At 46.5% G+C, this 6,076-nt stretch overlaps 1 long non-coding RNA gene across 1 annotated transcript; it reads right to left on the reverse strand.

The window, feature by feature from the left end:
• Nucleotides 1-4,550: 4,550 nt before the first annotated feature.
• On the reverse strand, nucleotides 4,551-5,748 carry LOC117554274. Its single transcript, XR_004570251.1, has 3 exons — nucleotides 5,651-5,748; nucleotides 5,076-5,096; nucleotides 4,551-4,683 (listed from the first exon to the last, which is right to left on the reverse strand). It is a non-coding gene; the product is annotated as an uncharacterized LOC117554274 (long non-coding RNA).
• Nucleotides 5,749-6,076: the final 328 nt, after the last annotated feature.

Below are 6,076 nucleotides of genomic sequence, written 5' to 3' on the forward strand. Positions count from 1 at the left end.
ATCTTCATTAATATGTAATGTCTCTAAAACAGAGAATTAACATGGCGTTAGAAAGACCAAAGCATCAGATTGATATTATCGCCTATATACCTTTTTGTTTTATTGTAAATAGTTTTGAACAGCCATGCCTAATAAACCATTATAGGCAAATAAGTAAATAAACTTATTTTTGAAATACAAGCACTGCGAACAACATTCGTGCTAGAGGCCAGGTTTGTGACCCAGCAGCCACGCACACGGGCAGGTCATGAGAAGTGAAGGGAACAGTAAAGTGGTCTCTAAATTATGCAAAAACTCTGCTGAGCTCCACTCCTTAAATAACTTTATATGGAAGCATTTAAAGTGCAAAGGTTTGAGCAAGAAGCCTTAACTATAGGCCCTATCTTTCTTGTTCTATATTGATCGGTTAGGGTTGCATAACATGTTATTGTAAGCACTTTAGGTTAAGCTGATACTGAATAAGCAATTTGCACAGACATTTTAAAGGTATGGTATTGAAATATGGATTTAAAAGTGTTTTTAGAACATACTTTTTTAGGGAATGTGCAGCATTGATGGGAAATGGTTAACATACAATCAGTAACTTCCTAAGGTTAAAGGCAAACCAATGTTCTGTTTAAATCAGTGTAATAAAGTATGAGAATACCTAGATTCCCCCATCATTACACAGACTGCAGAAACATAGTTCCATATCGTAAATACCCAGTGTTTACCTCTTCAGTGCCCAACGCTGTACATATCCGGCATGAATCGCTGAAAGGTTTTGGGAAGCTTTGTTTCGTGAAAGGCTGGCAGAGGGTGCGGCCATAGCTCTGGGCGTGGCTACTGTGTATCTCTACATAGCGATACCCAGGAAGTAAATGAGAAATCTCCAACGAGGCGTTTTGGGGAGGTATTTTCTGTGTTAGAGTTTTACTCGCTACAGGGTGTACTTTCAGAGTTTTTGACTCTGCAGACCGTTTTCATGCATAAAAACCTTCATAACACACAAGGGGACGGGTAATAACCGGAAAAGCATGACATGGGACCTTTAATATCCACGTGTTTACATCTTTGTCTACACACAGGATTTTTAGCAAGGGCTATTGTCCCCTGATTGTCCTCGTTAACAACTGTTTCCTTTTACACGTATGTATCTACCTTCCAGTAGCTGCTCCAAATAAATACACTCCTGTATAGTTAGAGCTAGAGCCATATACTCAGCTTCACATGTGGAAAGCGCTACTGTAGGCTGTTTCTTGGTTTTCCAAGAGACTAGTGAGCTGTCCTTACCCGTGCTCACACAATACCCTGTCGTACTGCGTCTATCGGTTTTATCTTCAGCCCAATCAGCGTCACTATAAGCCTGTAGGCCTAGTTTCTCGCTGCTCTTTCTGAAACAAAGCTGTTTGTCTGCAGTACCCCTGAGATAACGCAAAACAGGTTTTACTGTAATCCAATGCAAAATATTGTGATAACTTGCTTACCACGAAACATAGGTCTGGACGTGTACAGGTAGTCAAATAAATAAGGCTGCCGACAGCCTCTCTGTATTTCTTAACATCCACCATTTTAGGTGCATCTTCAGTGTAGTCTAACTTTTGGTCACATGGTGTTTCTCTTACCCTACACTCCTGCATGTCAAAACGTTCCATTATCTTTTCAACATACCTCTTTTGTGACACTTTCACACAGCCGTCAGACTGACTGAAATCCATGCCCAGAAAATGATTTAACCTCCCCAAATCCTTCATCTTAAATTTTGTGGAAAGCATGTTTTTCACTTTCTCTAGAATCTTGGTGTTGCTGGTCTGCCGAGTTATGTGTGAAATTGTCACCTGTTAAGCATTCATGCAACATCGTATTCCAATTTCGACCTGACTGCTTCAGGCCGTAAATTGACTTATCTAGCTTACACACTAGCTGTTCTCCCTCCTTTACATAACCCTCAGGTTGTTCCATGTAAATGTCGTGATCGATGGGAGCATGCAGGTAGGCCGTCTTTACATCCATCTGGTGTAAAATCAAATCTTCTTGGGCTGCCTTCTGCATTAATACACGTACACTTGTCAGGTTGGCTGTTGGTGAGAACATCTCCCCATAATCTATCCCCGCCCTCTGACTGTATCCTTTTGCTACGAACCTAGCTTTGTCCTTGTCGTGTCTGTCAACGTCTCCTTTAACTGAATAGACCCATTTACCTCCCACTGTTTTCCTGCCCTCAGGCAATTTTGTCAGGGTAAACGTCTGATTGTGTTCTAGAGACTTAATTTCCTCATCCATGGCTTTTCCCCAGTTTTCTGACTCAGTCGATGTCATGGCCTCTTTAAAGGTCAGAGGTACACCGCAAACTGCTCTGTAACAACAATCTACACTAGTGAGTGTTTTATCATCCTCATCACTATCTTCCTGAGTATAATCTCTCAAGTACTCTGGGGGTTTGCGCTACCTACTGGGATATCTCCCACTGTCTGAGGCATGTGACGCCACCCTAGGGTGCTGTTCGCCATCATCCTCTGGTGCTGTCTGTGGACCGTTAGTCTGTACATCTGTGCTCAGTACACTAGGCTGTGGGGCCTTTACTCCCTCTTCACAGCCTTCCTCCAAATCCTGTTCTAGCCTCTGTGTCTGAGTCTCGCGATCACAAGTTGTGCTGGTGACAAACTTTACTAGTCTGTGCTTCTGCACCTTCTCTTTGTCGGGGTAGTAAACTAGATAGGCGGGGCTTCCCTTGTCATGCCCTACAAAATGTCCTTTCAAAAAGAGTGTGCCCTTCTCTTTCTGCTGTCCCGTTTTGATGTGGGGAATAAAGACAAGAAGTCTCATGTCTCTGCCCTTATTTGGAGCAGGCTGGAACAGGCGGGAGTTGAACTCTGACGTCACTGTCGAGCCGTTAGTGGCCGACTCCGCCTACTAAGGGCTTCTCGGCAACTCTGCAGAATCCTATGGGTGACGTCACGGACCCTACGTCCATTTGTATATACAGTCTATGTATAATACACATCTCTGCTTCTCCTCTGCCTTGCGCCACCCCGAAGGTACGCCTCCCGTCTGCCAATTCCATGCTGTGTCTCTCCGGCTTGAAGGTGCTGTCAAAAATCTTGAATTTGTTCTTATCGTTGATGATGTGGGACGACACTCCCGTGTCCACAATTAATCCTTTTCTGTGGGTCTGTAGTTGCTGTATCTGTAGGCGGGTCTCTTCAGCTTGCACTTTGAGGGTGTATTCATCTTTTCCCGCAGCTTCTCCGGTACCATCTGGCATGCTCGCGCACCGAACGGCATCACCGCGGTCCTTCTTTGCACGCTTTGTCTGTGTGCCCTTTGTTTTTACAAAAGCTACACCAGACTTTCTTGTTGCAGTCATCCATTTCGGTGTCCCTTCTCTCTGCATCGCCAACACGTGCCAACGCGTTCTCCGTCGCCATCGGGATTAATCGTTTGGCAGGCTTTCTCTTTGTCGCTGCTCTGACCCTCAGCACCCTCTCGCTCGTCTCGTCTGAGGCTGGGGCTGAATGTTCTGAGGCCTCGAAGTTCCTCAACTTCGCCTTGAACTGTTACTTCAGTGTCACCGTGTGTCACCATTAGTGTGAACGGCATGTATTTTTCGGGTAATCCCCGCATTACCATCGCCATCATTAGTCCCTCACTCGGTGCTTCTCCCGCGCTCCTGAGTGCCGTAATGATCTGCTCAGCTCGGATAATGTACTCTGTCACCGTCTCATTATCAGCTTTCTTCTGCGCAGTCATGGTTATGTGGTGACAATCCGGGGCCTGTCTTTTCCAATGTCTTGCTCCCGTAATACTCTGAGACTTTCTCGGCCCTTGTCCTTCGTGTCTCAGTCCTAAACTGGTATTGTCGAGTGGCGGCGCTAACTCACAATTGAGCCCTCAGTGCCGCGGTCAGCTCTCCAGTGGGTGCTCGAAGGATGGTCTCCTTCAAATCCCACTCCGTGCATGCAACACATCCCCTCTTCCCAGAGCTCATGCATTTGTAGCTTCAGTAGCTTAGCTTAGTTCCTTGTTAGCATAGCTTTAGCTTCCCTCGGTTCTCCCAATTATAAACTAGCTCAACACGTGGCTAACTAGCTACTCTTATGCTAACCGTGCTAACAGGCAATCTTCTCGCCTCGTTATCGCACGCGTGCTACGAGCTGTAGAATAATTCATCGTATCTGGGCCCATAACCTGTTAGCAGATTTAGACTTATACCTTGTGTCTCTCTGCAGCAGAAAGGTGACTATTCTCACAGTTCAAGTTTAGCCATTGATCTCGGCGTTATTTATTAGATGGTCAAGAGACTTGAGGACTGAAAAATAAGGGGCGTGACTCCAACTGTCATATACCCCAGGTAGTGACATCACAATCATGTGCTACAGCGCTACCCAATGAACACAGTAGTTCAATCAGGAGAGACGTGATGTATGGAATACATATTTATTATCGGTCACATTATATAAATGAAACATAATGATGACAGTTGACAAGTGAATGAAATGGTGTTTTGGCGATTGGGCCCAGGTTTTGTAGGATATCAATCGGGAAGGGAAGAACCGTTTCCGATTAACCCCCCTGGGTCTAGACACTGGTGGTGGTGATAAGTGTTTAGGTCTGGTTGGAAGGGAGAAGGTTAAGCTTGGCCCTGAGTTGAAAGCAGAAGGTGAAGGGGTGGAGGAGGGTTGCGCGTTGACACCTGGAAGACAGCTGATAGGAAAGGGGAGAGCATATATAGAGGGATTAACAGGTGCGATAATTAGGCTTGTAAATGGAGGGGAGTGATAGGTTAGCTGAGGAGTGGCGCTCCCTGTCATTTAGTGCAGGGAGCGAGTATTGCCATGACGTGCAATACGGAGTGATAGGTCTTCCTGTCTGAACTTGCACTAAGCTTCATTTCAATCAGGAGAGACGTGATGTATGGAATACATATTTATTATCGGTCACATTATATAAATGAAACATAATGATGACAAGTGAATGAAATGGTGTTTTGGCGATTAGGCCCAGGTTTTGTAGGATATCAATCGGGAAGGGAAGAACCGTTTCCGATGAACCCCCAAAAGAATGAAGTATGAAGTACTGAACGTGAAGAATCTTACCTTGTGGGATGCAGTGGAAATCTATGGATGGAAATGAGAGGTTAATACATGTGAGAATTTAAACATCTGATGCCTCCCGGGCATCCTTCCTGGACATACAGGGCTTCCCAAAAGGACGGGGCATCCCGGACGTACGGGGCATCCCGGACGTACGGGGCTTCCCGGACGTACGGGGCATCCTGGACGTACAGGGCGTCCCGGACATACGGGGCATCCTGGACATACAGGGCATCCTGGACATACAGGGCATCCTGGACTTACAGGGCGTCCCGGACGTACGGGGCATCCTGGACATACAGGGCATCCTGGACATACAGGGCGTCCCGGACGTACGGGGCATCCCGGGCGAACGGGGCATCCCGGACGCACCGGGCGACTCGACGTGCGGGGCGCCCGGAACGTGCAGGGCTTCCCGAACGAGCGGGGCAACCTGCGTTAGCAGGGACACATTTATACAGACCCGAAGGTTTTACAACCTGGACATACAGGGTTAGATATGCAGGAATAAACATGAGCCGCGGGGCGACATACGTGCTGACATGCTAGGAACCACCACCAGTTATATGCATACGTACCAATTTTAAGGTTGGAGAGACCTTTGGATAGCCAGCACGGCATTGAGGTCAGGGCGAATGTAGGATGAGAAAGCGGAGGAGGACCACCGTCCGAGTTGTTGCAGGGATAAGGATGAGACACCTTGATTAGCAGCGGAAGTAGCTGCGCATATTCTAAAGGAATGCCCCGTGTATAGAAGGGGTGATAACCCGGATTTAATGAGGACTTGTTTTAAATAGATATTGAACTGTCGTTGAGTTAAAGGAAAATTCCCTGAGATAAGGAATAATGGTGAGAGAGGATTAGAGGTAGGTCTAAGCTGTAGGAATTTGATCATGGATTTATAAGGGCAGAACTGGGAGTCGATGCGGGCGGCGATGACGGAGCAGGCGCCGCCGCATTTGGAGTGTTTAAGATATAAGCTAAAGTGGCTAGCGTGAAAGGAT

Source organism: Gymnodraco acuticeps, unplaced genomic scaffold, assembly GCF_902827175.1.
Source record: "Gymnodraco acuticeps unplaced genomic scaffold, fGymAcu1.1, whole genome shotgun sequence".
Taxonomy (NCBI): domain Eukaryota; kingdom Metazoa; phylum Chordata; class Actinopteri; order Perciformes; family Bathydraconidae; genus Gymnodraco; species Gymnodraco acuticeps.